Raw genomic sequence first — 15208 nt, forward strand, 5'->3', positions numbered from 1 at the left:
TGCGCGGACTGCACCGCCACCGCGGGTCGTCCCGTCAGCCCTGCCCCGGAGGAGCCGCGGGATGTGTCCCGGCTGCCCCGGTAGCCCCCCCACGCCACTCCACGCTGCGGCGCGGCAGGGTGGCCGCCTGCCCGTGGGGGTGTCGGGCCGGAGCTCGGCCACCCTCAGCCGTCGAGGGATGCCAAAGTCTTTTCCAGCCGGAGGTAACGCGATAACCAGCTCCGCAGCCCACACGGAGCCCACGCGGAAAGCCCGCTTCTCCCGCTCCCCTTCCCGGGGTGTAAACGGGGAGGCAGAAAGTTGCTCCCAAATAAGCATCTCCCACGGAGCTCTGCCGGTTGCCAGACAAACACGTTGTCTTGGTGAGAGGTAGGTTTTCTGTAGGAATCAGGGATTATTTTCCAAGTGGCAGGTCTAGCTGCTTTCACGGTCAGTCGCCCAGCTGCAGCAGTACAGCTTAATTCCAGTTCAGGTGACAGAATTGCAGTCATTTAAATTTCCCCGAGATCTAGCCTATCATTGTTGCATCAATCCTCTTTGTGCCAAACAAATCCGGAAAAACATTTTAATAGGGTGTAAGCACGTTATGAATTTTGGGGCGAGGAAATGGATAATGTGCAGGCCAACTGGAGGGGAAACAGCTGTTAGAGTATTTTTAAGAGAATTTACTGGTTATCAATTTCCTCTCCCTTCCCACACAAAAGCATTCAGATAGCAGCACTTTTCATAATAAACGAGCATGCATCCTCACACTTGCATGCCTCGTGTTGAAACTGTTCGAATTTCTTTAGTCAGTCCAGGTTTCACATTTATGAGATGCTTTGACTTTTGCTTACCTGCTAAAAAGGAATAGCTCTGTAACAGTATTTTTCTTTTAAGCCATGGCCAGTTAATTTTGCTTATTCTGCTTTTACTGCCCAGATTTGTGGTTTTGCGGCTGTACCTGGTGATACGTAATTTCAGTTCAGAATCAGATACCCACCAGATATTAAAGTACTGGAGATGTTAAATTATTTGGGGGTGAAAAAAAAATTTTTACAAGAGACTCCAAAATAATAATATGGGATGTGATTCAGGGCTGTGTGAAATACTGTGTGAGGTGGGGGTTGCTTCACTTCCATTATCATTCGGCAGTATTTTGCTTTGGCGTGTGCAGCCTTCACCTCAGATTCCCATTTGCTGCCTGGATTCCCATCTTAATCCAAGAGCTGGGGAAAAGAAACTCATCGAAGCAAAGTGCTTCTCTGATGTAGTGCAAAGCAAGTAGGTTTCTTCTGGGTGCCTGGTATGAAAGCGTAAAAAGAACAGATGTTCTCTTTGCATGGATGCTGTTTGCAAATTCCCATCTGCAATGTAAGTTACACCATTTTGAAGTGGCGGGCACCATTTCAGAAAGAGAAAAGAAGAATCTTGTATCAAAGTGTTTAGACCATGAAGATCTGAACCAGTAGAGGGATCCTCAGTGTACGTACTCTCATCTTATGCATTGATTTATTGTCCACATAATAAAGAAATACCAAAGAGTTTAAGTCTGATTACTGATTTACAGCAGCATCTCAGGAACCAAACCACAGCTGTTAATGCACCTAAACCAAAAATTATTTCTGATTCTGCTGTAGTTGAGTTACTTTCATGTACTACTGAGATGTAGCTCTTCCTGGTGTTCAAAACAAGTATCAGTAGTTTCTAACAGTGATGCAGGCAAGTTAGGACAATTTCAATGATGGGGTGAAAATGCAACTGGGATTCTAGGTTTTGTTAATAAATCACAGAATCACAGAATGGTAGGGGTTGGAAGGGACCTCTGGAGACCACCTTGTCCAACCCCACTGCTTGAGCAGGTACACTCAGAGCAGGGGCACAGGAACACGTCCGGGCGGGTTTTGAATGTCTCCAGGGAAGGAGACTCCACAACCTCCCTGGGCAGCCTGTGCCACTGCTCTGGCACTCTCAAAGTAATTTTTTCCTCATGTTTAGGTGGAACTTCCTGTGTTCCAATTCATGCCCATTGCCCCTTGGCCTGTTGTTGGGCACCACGGAAAAGAGTCCGGCCCCATCCTCTTGACACCCACCCTTCAGATATTTATAAGATCCCCCCTCAGTCTTCTCCAGGAATAACATGCACTATAAAAGGTGAACACTGCTCCCTTCACGGATGTTTTCCACAGTTGCTTGAAACAGATACCCACATCCCCACGCTTCTGTATGTGTGTAATTCCAGCTAGCAGCAGTCAGTCAGACAGGGGACTCCCCTGAAAGTTTCACCGGCCAACTGCCACTGATGGCAATGTATTACTTTTGTATGTTAACTGTAGCCTAGCTAAATGAGACAACAAATTCCTCTGGCCCATCATTCATTTGGACCTGGTACCACAGCTAACGACTCTGACTCAGCCAGGGATGTGCATTATCCCACTACCCTGCACCTCCCATTCACCACTTAAAGGATCATTTCTGTTTCATAGTAATCTACCTGTAATAATCAGATGCACTAAGACCGGAGAGAACTGTGTGTTGTTTCAGATCCTTGTGAGCATTTAGGAAAATGGTGATGTGGACAGGTTCCGGGTATGTGGAAGGGCTCCTGAGGTAAGCCCTTAAAGGCTCAAGGTTATGAAGTCCTCAGCAGCCTGAGCTTCCCCTGACCTCAGAAGAACATGTTTGCTCGGCACGGCACAGTGTGTTTGGTTATTACTGCCAATGTGTCCTTGTATGAATGCACCCCAGTCTATGGCATACTATTTAAGTCACCTGTTGTTAAAGTCAAATGGCTCATGATAGTCTGTAATGCAATACAGATAATAACAGAGCATATGTGAAAGTATTTGGGAAAACATTAAGAGTCTGTAATTTGTTCTGTAGCCCTCAGATGCATAGGCCTGTCGCAAGATAATTTCCCCAAATCACTGAGTCATCTGTATGAGGAGGTCTCCACCGTAGTAAGTATGGGCATGCAGAATGGCAAAAATTGCTTGATAGGAAGAAATATGGAATACTTTACTGTCTGGGTAGTGCATGTATGCAGGTTGCACACATTGTCTGGGGTTTCTTTGTTCTTCATTTTAGAGCATCTGAGGATACCATTTAATTACAGTGAGGTTGTTCATTAGCCTTCCTGACAGCATGGCGACGTGGTTGCCACGGTTGGTCTCCAGACGTTCTGGAATTCAGACACTTGGGCTAGCTTGCAGAGGCGGACAACACGTTGAAGTTTCCTACCGATTTCTGTGCTAGAGTAAAACCCCCTCAAGAACGGGAATGTCAGCCTTGTACGCCAGCCAAAAACCTGAACCAATAATGACTGTACTGGCATATGGGTAACTCAACTTTTCTCTTCTTCCACAGTATGAAAGCTGCCTAATTTTGCAGGAGAAAATTAGAGCCTGTTGATTTGTTTCCTTGCCAGCCTTCCCTAGGTATTTATATACATTGTCCTGCTTATGAGCCCCACGTGGTCTCCAGGCTAACAGTGTTTTGTAAGTTCACGTGGGGGAAAATGTTTGTCACAGAACAGGGTTGTTTTTTGCTGAGCTGATCTTATTTTGGAGAAAAATTGAGCAAGTGGTTGAAGGTGTATGTCTTCCCAGCTGCTAACTGCTGCCCCCAACATGTCACAGGTTTGCTGTGGCCTTGGTGTCCAGCACCTCAAACTGTATCTCTTCTTCCTCCTCTGGCAGTGTCTCTGCCTTCTGGGATGTGGAACCTCCATGCCCAGATGAGTGCTTTCTGAAGATACCACAGGGGACCTCAGTGGGACTGTTGGTAATGATAAAGGAGGTACAAGCTGCTGAAAGAAATATGCTGCTTTTTAAACACGGATGACTCCATAAAATACTGGCAGGTACCTCAGTTATCTAGTGAATCATGGGCCTTAGGAACAAAAGAGAAGGGCAATAAGGGAGGCTTAGTCCTCATCCTCCAAACGTGCTGGCACTCCAGCGGTTTATTTGTTGCACCTCTTTGCAAGACATGAGGTCACTGCAAAAAGCTATGAACAGGTTGCAGTTTGTGAAGCTCAGCAATTTCTGGTTTTGTTTCTGCTTATTGGCTTCCTTTATTACTTCTTTCTTCTAAATGAGCAACTGAGCGTGCATGCTCATTAAACAGAAATATTTGCACTCATCATCTTCCAGACAGCCCTAACTACAGCTCACTCTCAAGGCACTACAAAGCCTGAAAGAGCTATTCATCATGTTGCCACTGCTCTGCCTACATATTTATCCTTACATAGACTAGGTTATTCCTCCTCACCCCACGGATTACTCCACAACGTAGATGCCCTAATCAAGGGAAATTGCCCTGCACTTCAAATCAAGAGTTAGTCTGCTTTCTCTAGGGCTGCAATTCCACCCCTTTCTCCCTTTCCTTTTCTCACCCCTTTCATAGAATCATAGAATCATTAAGGTTAGAAAAGGCCAACCTAGGATCATCTAGTCCAACCATCAACCCAACACCACCCTGGCCCCTAAACCATGCCCTGAAGTGCCACGTCTACATGTTTTTTGAATACCTCCAGGGATGGTGACTCCACCACCTCTCTGGGCAGCCTCTTCCAATGCCTGACCACCCTTCCAGTAAAGAAATTTTTCCTAATATCCGATCTAAACCTCCCCTGATGCAGCTTGAGGCCATTTCCTCTCGTCCTGTCGCTAGTCACCTGGGAGAAGAGACAACACCCACCTCACTACAACCTTCTTTCAGGTAGTTGTAGAGAGCAGTAAGGTGTCCCCTCAGCCTCCTCTTCTCCAGGCTAAACAACCCCAGTTCCCTCAACCTCTCCTTGTAAGACCTGCTCTCCAGACCTATCACCAGCTTTGTTGCCCTTCTCTGGACACGCTACAGCACCTCAATGTCTTTCTTGTAGTGAGGGACCCAAAACTGAACACAGTATTCAAGATGTGGCTTCACCAGCCCTCTCCTTTTCCCACCCCTTTCCTTGTGTTAGCACTGCCTTCTGCTTGACCATTCCCCAAGCCAACTGAGCTTGATGAGCTTATGAAAAGCTAGCTCAACAGTGAGAGCCAGTATTTTTCTGCTGGTTTTATGATCAGCACAGAGGAGGCTGATGAGGCAGCCCCTGGATTGGGGCCACTAATCTTCAGTTCCCTGAAGCATCAGCCGGGCAGTGTTGGTTGCTCATGCCAGGTGAGGTGCACAGGCCTTTGCTTCCCCTCAGCAGGTGCCCCTGCTCTGCCTCCTCGTCAAACCTCACAGCTCTTGGAGCACCTCAGTTGTAGGACTGTTTTCTTTCACCAGGATTGAATAAGCGGTGGGTGTCTGAATCACAGTGCACTGAAAGTGAGTCGGGTAAATCATCCAGCTTGAGACATCCGAATCACGGAAAAGCCTGACCTGGATGATTAGAATTTGCCTGTGTGACAGGCAACTGAAAAGAAGGTCTTAGAAACCATCAGGCAACCCAAGCTGCCGATACAGCCACTGAGTTGCAGTAAACTCTTCCCTGATGCACAGATGCAGATGAAAATAGCGACTCAGGAGGAACTCCATATCCAGGCCTTCTGTGGGAAGTTAGTTTATCCTTCATTGCTCAACTGTGAGTCAAGGCCCCAAATCAGCATTCTTCAGCGAGGAATCTAAGTTTGTGAACAGCTGGCAGCCAGTACTGTGTGAAGGGAGCAGCCCTGCTGTGTCCATGCCACCAGCCAGATCATTTCCCCCCTTATTAGTACTTCCCATTCACCACCATCTGAGCCCTCTGGTATTTTGTACCTATCTAAGATAGATTTATACGTTTTACCGAATGAAGGAATCAGTGCTCTAGTTTTTCTAGACTTTCTGCTATATCAAAGAAAAAACTTTTTTCCTGGATTTCAGGGGGCTTAGTGTGGATGTACTCACCAAATGACACGGAAATATAGGATTGGGGGCCCGATCAGAAAGTAAGCAACTGTGATTCAAAGTGATCACAAGGCAAGAAGTTCTGGTAATTGCATAAAATTTGAGTTTTTTCATAGATTTCTTTTTTCTAACTGCAGCATTTTAAGGTCTAATCAGACTCCATCAATACATGAGAACCCAAGGCTATCCTACTATTCTATCATGTTACTGGAGTTTAACAGGGCACTGGGCGTGAATGTGTATGGAGGTCTATATGCCTGCAAGAAGTTACAGAATTATGGCCTATAAAAAGATGTACTAGGTTTTCACTCTTTCCAGCTTCATGAAAGGGGTGGAGTAAGTTAGCTGGTAGTAAGACAGAATACGCGTTAGTTCTGATAAACTCCTCAAGGTTCATGACAAACAGATCCATGTATCTGTGAGCAGTCCTATGGACTGCAGCAGCCCGCGAATGGGGATAAAAGTGCAGGTTTGGCAGAATCAGATGGCACCATCCTAGTGGCTAATAATGACAAGGGAGCCAAAACAAATGCAACTTGTGACCTTTAAATGTGAAGTTATTTTCACAACACAGGATTATGAGAGTTGGAAGAACTTTATTTTTATTCTCAAGTTCAATACTGTCATGTGAATCGTTAAAGCAACACAAACAGACCTGTGTTTTCAGCTGAGCCCGCCTCATCACTATTGTCATTCATGCATATCAAGTATCATCTGTATTTTATGCCCTAATTTTAAGTCATTTCTCTAGGCTGTGAACCATAGCTATTCACTATGAAGAAATTCAAGTGGTGCCAAGCTTGTCAGCATTGTTCCTGGTCCAGAAGAAAAGGCTACTGAAGAGTGTCACAGACAATTTTGCCTCAGGGCAAAATCACATCCCGTCAGGAGTTACACTTTGTCCTGCCTCTAGGCATGTTACTACACTTTTATTTCACCTCTTGGCTGGATGAGCCATTGTGAACCCCTTTTTTCTTCTTCTTTGAACTCCTCCCCACCCATACTGGCAGTATGCAGAGAGAAGTGGGACTTCTCCCAGCACTTGTTAAAGGTCAAAAGAATTTGATTGAATCCGGCAGAAAAGAACAGCTGTCCTCTTCTTATCCCCTTATGGAAAAATAATATTGTGACCTTCAAAGCGTTAACCGATCACTGTGAAATGAAATTTATCACAATGATTTCTCCTAAAAGCAGAAACACCTTCGTGGATTCTTGCTTCACCTGCCTACATCTGGCCATTGGGCGAGGGATGCACCAGCTGTTGGCGGATAATAAAACTTATTTAGAAAGGAAATATTAATGTAATTAGGAGTATAAAGACAGTCATGATTTACTTATATGTGTGAAGATGGGACTTGAAGATTAAGAGAAGAAAGGATGATCAAAGTGGAATTTGAAATATGCAAATATAATTAATACCAGCGTGTTTTTGGAGAGTAATACTGGAAATTTTTGCTTAAGTTTGTGGTCTTCAAATTAGAAACTTACTGTATGACATCTTCAAGTCCTCTGCTAGTACCAGTTTAGAACTAGTAAAAAGGATGCTATGATGATTTTGTTAGTAACAGTTACTTCTGTAACAGAAAATCTTTCCCTTCTAGAATATGAAAGAGGACTTCCTAGCTGCTTTCTAACTTGTATAAAGAGACAAAAAAACCAGAGTATTTCAGATTTGGATTGATAGCTAGTTAGTTGGACTTTCATTGTATTAGACATTACATCTAGGCACTAAAGCCTACTAAACCAGCCCTAAGGTTTATTAAAATTGTTTCAAACACAGCATAAGGGCAACATCATTACATTTGAAACATAGCCATACTGTAATACCCTGTAGAGAATTTACATAAAGATGTTGCATTCAGAATTTCCTATTTTGCTGTGTCTTTAACCGTATGATATATTTACGATTAAAATAAAGTGCACCAACTCCCAGTGCATCCCTTTATGTCACAATGTTTCTGGGAATTCGGTTCTGTGTTATTCTTTCGAGTGCATTTTCAATTTCACTGTTTAGAAATTTGCTGTTGATGAATCTTATGAAACTCTTCTGTTTTGCTTTTGCCCTTTCTTTTTTAATAACCAAGTTTTTCATCGTTACTCACCTTGGGTACTCCTTCAGAAGTCTTACGGAGATCAGTGGAACTATTCATAGCCAAGGTATAAATAAGCATGATCGGATTTGACCTTCAGCCACCTCAAAAAAATACTCTCCCATCTAATTATATAGACATAATCCTGCTCTAAATTCAAGAGCAAAAATACTTTAAAATTGTCTCTGACAAATAGTGTCTACTGTTTGCAGCTGAAAATGAAACTTTTTTATCCTTCTATAACACCATTATCCTCTGTGTAGTTCTGTTATGGGAAAACCGGATGCAAATTATGTTTGCTAAAGCAGTATATTTTTTGGCACTTTATTTCTGAATTGCTATGAATTGCATCCTACTGTTCTGACATCTTTCCAGACTGTAGACGCTGCTGTGTTTCTTGGGAGCCTGGGAAGTTACCTAAAAATGACATGTGTTGCTGGTGATTCCTTTTATAAAAGCAAGTTGCTGAAGTAATTGCTTTATTACTTTCTGGGCTGGCTTTGGCTCTGAAAATATTGTTTGAAAATTTGCTTGCTTGCTTTTTTCCATTTGAAATGCCAAGTGGGAGGTAAACATAATTGCAGATGGCCTTTCTTTGGCTATTTAGTTATCAGTAATAATTAGTAATTGTCATGACATTTTCATCTTCAGGGCATTGCAGAAACACAGCCCTATGCTCTGTGCTGATTTACAGTTATGCCAACTTCACTGAAGCATTGCTTAAATTGTTTATGGGAGGAAACCTGTTCCGTATTTGGCCGGACACACCACTGATTGGTTCCAGCAGCTTTGAGTATAAGGTATCCCAACCTTCCTTCACACCTGGGGCAAGAAACTCTTAAATCAGAGAGAAAACTTAGAACCATAAAGGGTGGAAGAAGGAAGATGCTCAAGGAAAAAGTTTCTCTCTGAGATTTTTTTTTCATAGAATGTGAATTATATGTATCCTTTTAACACACTGAGAAAACAGCTTCTGGGAGATAGAAGAAGCTGCAGAAATTATTAATGCTTGTTGATATTTAATCTAAATCCCTAATTTAAACAGAAGTGCTGGATGAAAGTCATTCCAGATTTAATATGATATAATCTAATCAACTTCGAACACCTGCTTGTGTCAAAGCTGGTCTGTTTAAGGAGTAAAATCTTCTGTGTCTGTGTGACACATCCAGAGTGACTGTAGAAAAAGATTTCCATTCTCAGTGAAATGGCAAGAAAGAACCTGATCACATAGCCTGTTGCTGGTGGGCTGAGTGCTGAAGTATTTTCTTAGCACTCAGGAATAATATTAACAGTTGAAAGCATACCTACATGAGGCCTATGCTAAAATTCTTCAGTGAAGAAGGATGAACTTGAATTTAAATTCTGTTATGAGTTTTTGATTCGGGTTATAAATTAGCTAACTTGTGGACCTGTGGAAAACAGTAAAAAAAAGAAATAAAAACCAACAGAGTACAAAGGGAGAAATCACAGTGAACACTTGTTAGCTGTGTTCTTCAGAGCAGATAGAAAAAAAAATCCATCCATTTCAGTGAGTTTCAGGGCAAAGCCTATGTTTTGTTGGATAAGGCACACAAGTTCACAATGTGTTTATATTAATTGTGAGTACATCTTGTGATCAGAAAGAGAAAAGATTTGTAACTGTCCTAGTTTCAGCTAGGGTAGAGTTAATTTTCTTCCTAGTAGCTGGTACAGTGCTGTGTTTTGGATTTAGTATGAGAATAATGTTGATAACACTGACGCTTTAGTTCTTCCTAGTGATTACACTAGTCAAGGACTTTGTCAGCTCCCCATGCTCTGCCAGGTGCACAAGAAGCTGGGCGGGGGAGGTGACAGCTGGGACACCTGACCCAAACTGGCCAAAGGGATATTCTGTACCATACGATGTCATGCTCAGCATATAAGCTGGGGGCAACTGGCTGGGGGGCAGCGATTGCTGCCTGGACACTGGCTGGGCATCGGTCAGCAGGTGGAGAAAGGTTGTATCAATTGTTTTTCCTGTTTTGTTTTATTTCTCTCTCTCTCATTGTTTTCCTTTTCATTACAATTTATTATTATTATTATTATGAAATTATTAAGCTGTCTTATCTCAACCCATGAGTTTTCTTACTTTTGCTCTTCAGATCCTCTTCCCCATCCCACTGCAGGTGTGGAGCTTATTTGCTGACTGGGGCTAAACCATGACAGTAACAAACCTTTCCATGAAGGCACAAGAACTGTAACAACTTGAAACTCAACGCATTTTTAAAATGGAAGAATTTAGGCAATCCAGGGAATGGAAATGGAGTTTGTTCTCCAGAAAAACACATTTACATCATTGCCTCTGTCCTCAAATTGCCAATACAAAGGATGAAAAAGTAGCAGGAAAGTAACAATAGTGAGAGTAGCCATGAAAATCCCATGGTAGAAGGTTTAAAACCAAAGGAAGTAATTGTTTTTTCTCAGGGCGTGATTACATTGCCGAAGTCCTTGCCTTGTGGAGGCCAAAAGTTTTTTTAAAAAAGGTTAGATTAATGGAAATCAGAAAGTCTCAAAGCTGCCTATTCGCATAGAATCATAGAATCATGAAGGTTGGAAAAGACCAACCTAGGATCATCAAGTCCAACCATCAACCCAACACCACCCTGGCCCCTAAACCATGCCCTGAAGTGCCACATCTACATGTTTTTTGAATACCTCCAGGGATGGTGACTCCACCACCTCTCTGGGCAGCCTCTTCCAATGCCTGACCACCCTTCCAGTAAAGAAATTTTTCCTAATATCCGATCTAAACCTCCCCTGATGCAGCTTGAGGCCATTTCCTCTCGTCCTGTCGCTAGTCACCTGGGAGAAGAGACAACACCCACCTCACTACAACCTTCTTTCAGGTAGTTGTAGAGAGCAGTAAGGTGTCCCCTCAGCCTCCTCTTCTCCAGGCTAAACAACCCCAGTTCCCTCAACCTCTCCTTGTAAGACCTGCTCTCCAGACCTATCACCAGCTTTGTTGCCCTTCTCTGGACACGCTACAGCACCTCAATGTCTTTCTTGTAGTGAGGGTCCCAAAACTGAACACAGCACTCAAGGTGTGGCCTCACCAGTGCCGAGTACAGGGGCACAATCACCTCCCTGCTCCTGCTGGCCACACTGTTCCTGATACAAGCCAGGATGCTGTTGGCCTTCTTGGCCACCCGGGCACACTGCTGGCTCATGTTCAGGTGGCTGTTGACCAGCACCCCCAGGTCCTTCTCTGCCAGGCAGCTCTCCAGCCACTCCTCCCCAAGCCTGTAGCGTTGTATGGGGTTGTTGTGACCCAAGTGCAGGACCCGGCACTGGGCCTTGTTAAACCTCATACAGTTGGCCTCAGCCCATCGATCCAGCCTGTCCAGGTCCCTCTGAAGAGCCTTCCTACCCTCGAGCAGATCAACACTCCTGCCCAATTTGGTGTCATCTGCAAACTGACTGAGGGTGCACTCAGTAAGTTCTCAGTCACTTGCAGCAGCATTTACCAGGAAAGAGCTCCTGTACACTTGCTCTGTTTCTCACTTGAATCCTCCTCACCTCTGTGAAAGGCATGGTTTTATGAAGCAGTCCCTGAACTGCTGCAGTTACATATAAACTGAAGTTTGGGGCGTCTTATCTTAAAGCATTAATCTAAAAGCTGTGGCATTTCAGATGAAAATGGCAGCTCATTTGTCCCTTCTGTGGGACACTGAGATTTTGAGGTGCTGGCAGGGTAAGAGGTGACTGTAGAAAAAGGCTGCAAAGGTCTCCCAGATTCTGGACTAGCTCATCCTCTAGTACATATTAAACCCACATGAAGGCTAGGCACTGTCCAAGGCTTTATTCTTCAAGATTTTGAACAATAAGCCATAGGTGCTCTCTTGCTTATCGTTTATCAGCTGGAACGATCATAAAACTTGTGTTGACATGATCCAGATAGCTGAAAGAAAAGAAGAAATTAAGTAAGTAGTATAATCTACACTGGATTTAAGAAAAGAAACGCAGAGATTAGTAGTTAGAGATTGTAGAATTGAAAAGGTTTAGCAAAAACTGCATAACTTGATCAAAAGTAAGATGGGGGTAGATGTTTGGCCTTAAACTATCTTAAACTATTTGACAGCAGTGGTAACTTATTATTCCGGTCCTTGTAGCTTCCTCCCATCTGGTCGTCTGTTTCTGAGAGAATTTTATGTTCAGCTCTTTTATTAGGTCTCCCTGGCAAGGCAGGTGGCTGCTTGTGCCCCATTTGTTTCATGCTGGAAATAAAATCGAATCACAAGAGGCTACGGAAATAAGTGGTTCATATTTTCACCCTGCTAAAATAAACATTAACTCTGAGCCCTCAAATGTTTTCAGGAGATCTGACCCAGAATTTATCAGGCACTTGAAACAAACTGTTAAATATTAACCAGTAAATGGAGGCTGGTTTGGTCACATTCTGAGGTCAGCCATTGCCGAGGAATGAGATCATTCATGACCTTGACAAACTGGGTTTCTGATTGCAGCCAAAAAAAAAAAATAAATTAGCCTCTTCTAAGAGGGGAGTAGATTAGCATCTACTGTTTGTGCATATTAATTGCGTTAATATAACAAACATAGCAGTGAAAGTAACTGTTCACCAGGGTGTACTCAGGGGCTAACAGTCCAGCCTCCAGTTCTGACATCATTTATCTGAATTAGCAGAATTGTATTCTAGCCTTCTTTACAGTCCACTTTTTTGCAGAAAACAAACCCAAAAAACTGGCTGTGGGTGGCCTCTTAGGTCCTCAGCCCACCACGGGAAGCATCCTGTGAGAAACAACTCGTCATGAAACTGGTAGGAGTCAAACCTCTTGTTTCCACAGCACAAAGGATCTTTGCATGTGTACCATAGATGCAAAGTAGAAACCCTGCTGGTACCTTCATGAATCAGTCTGCCTAAGCTCATCATCTCCATCCCCTACAACTGCATCTGAACTGAGCTGTGCATACATGGTGTACCTCATCCTGGAAGCAGCCTGTTGCTTTCTTTTGGCCTGTGAGCCACATTTCTTCCTCATAGTTCCCAGACTGAATGGTTTGGGCATAGGCTACACAGTCAATGAATAGAGGTGTTTTTGAAGGCCTCCTGTAGGAGACCCTGTCAGCCAATGTAGGTGTCCCTGAGGTGAATCATTTCTCATTTATTAACAATGAGGTTTATCTACTATTTTGTCACCCCTTCAGTTAAATCCAGTTAAGATTCTCTGAATTTCCGCTTTGTCTTTTCTGGACATGGGTAAACAAAAGAACTTGAGGCGGAGGGATAACTTGCTAGACAAAAAGGTGAGTAAGTAGAGAGGGTGGATGTCTGCGTTCCCTCTGTGGTCAATGGAGAGAAACGGGAACCTCACCACAGCAATTTACTCCACCTCACAAATGGAGTGGGATGAAACAATCTGCTTAGACAAGGCATAGTAAGATGGCCAGTGTTAGAGAAATGAATCCTACATGTTGTACCATTTGTGAGAGTTACCTCGTTCATCTCTCTTCTTTAACTGACCTTCTGTCTTTCTTCTTTTATTTTATACATCAAACCACATCATATCTAACACAGAAACTTGAGACAACCCTCCATTAGCTTTTTGTCATGAAGAAATGTAGTATTAATTTCTAGCATGTTTTCCACTCATTAGCTATATTTTTGATCCACAGCAATGCTTTGGCTGTCACAGTCTGATACCTAATCAAGCAGCCTCACCTTGGAAAATCTCCCTCTTTGATTACAGTTCTTTACATATGTTCCTAAGCAGGGAAACAAAGCTAGCACGGTTTACCCAGACTGTCAAAAGGCTTCGACAGGTCTGGCTATGTGAGGTAATAAAAAATACTGAATAGTCATGGCCCAAGTGTGGCTAACTTAGTAGGGGTTTTGTTAATATCTGTTATGCATTTTTTCCTTTGAGACTCTGTGTTTCCCTTTGTAACCTCCAGCGGTTTTTGTTTAAAAATACAAAATCAGATATTAATTATTCAGAATGAATTAAAAATTTGCACAGTACCATAGTTTCATGGCTGAATGCTCAAGGTCATCTCCTTGACATCTTTTCCAGTAAGTAAGATGAAGAAAAAATCCTTTCCATTTGACCCAAGTTACATCAGAGAGAGGAGAGTTGAGTCAATGTATTTTTACCCCTTACTATTGCTAACACAGCAGGAGCCTGTGGGTGGGAATTACGATAGTCTGAACCACCCGGAGCTGTAGTCATGAATTTGGCTGCAATGTAGGCATACCCATAGAGGCGTTTCTATTTTGGCTAAGAAAGTGAGGATTTTAAAGTGTTGCATCAACTTCCTCTCTCTGACTAAGAACATTTTTCATCAGAAGATGAAAGCAGGAGATCTCCGCTCACGTGCGCCATCCTTCATAGATGCTTTACAATTCACAGGATTTTGTCCAAAATCATAGGAATCCAGTGATTGTGATCATCACTTCCTCTGAGATGATGTGAAATTGCATCCTCCCAACCATGGAATGGTTCAGAAGATATTTCAATTTCTGCAATTCTACAGGATTTGTAGCGGTTATCCTGAGAAGATACCTTTGGGAAGATAGAAATCCTTTTGGAAGACATCCTGGAAGAATCTACAGCCTAAGTAGTAGGCAAGTGGGTAGTCTCATACTATAGTACATGGGGGTTTTGTGGAGTTGTGTTGTCATGTCTTGAAACACTAATGACTCCTATCACAAAAGGACAGTCAGGATATGACTGTCTTACAGGGCATGAGGGCATCACTCTTTGCCCAGTCCGGACACTTAAACACTCATGTCCTGACTTCATGCTTGAAACACCATACCTGTCCTTTCCCTGCCCCTTTTTTCCCATTTAAGAAAATGTAAATGTTCAGAGAGGAGGGAGCAGGTGCAGTCTTGGGCAGCTGCAAACTTGGGAAGGTGCCTTTATCTGGACAAGTAAGAAAATCAAGACTACAGACATACATAGAGTGTATGTGCCCCAGGAGTATTTCACACAATGTGAAATACTGGCACAACCTGAACTGAAGGAATTATTTCTGAAACAAGTTCTTTCAAAGACAAAAAAAAGTGATTGCCATTTACCTTAGACATAATATTTCAAAAATCTCCTCTGTCAAACGTGCAGTATGCATTATTAATATTTGCGTTACAAAGTAGGATAAAACATGCTGGATGTTCTATGAACGCTTGGGATTTGCGTGGTCCCCGACAAGCTTGAAAAACAGAAGATAATATAAAATATGTGTAGTGACAAAACGAGGGGAGACGGGAGATCGGGAGGGGGGGT

The sequence above is a fragment of the Phalacrocorax aristotelis genome, chromosome 1, assembly GCF_949628215.1.
Source record: "Phalacrocorax aristotelis chromosome 1, bGulAri2.1, whole genome shotgun sequence".
Classification (NCBI taxonomy): Eukaryota; Metazoa; Chordata; class Aves; order Suliformes; family Phalacrocoracidae; genus Phalacrocorax; species Phalacrocorax aristotelis.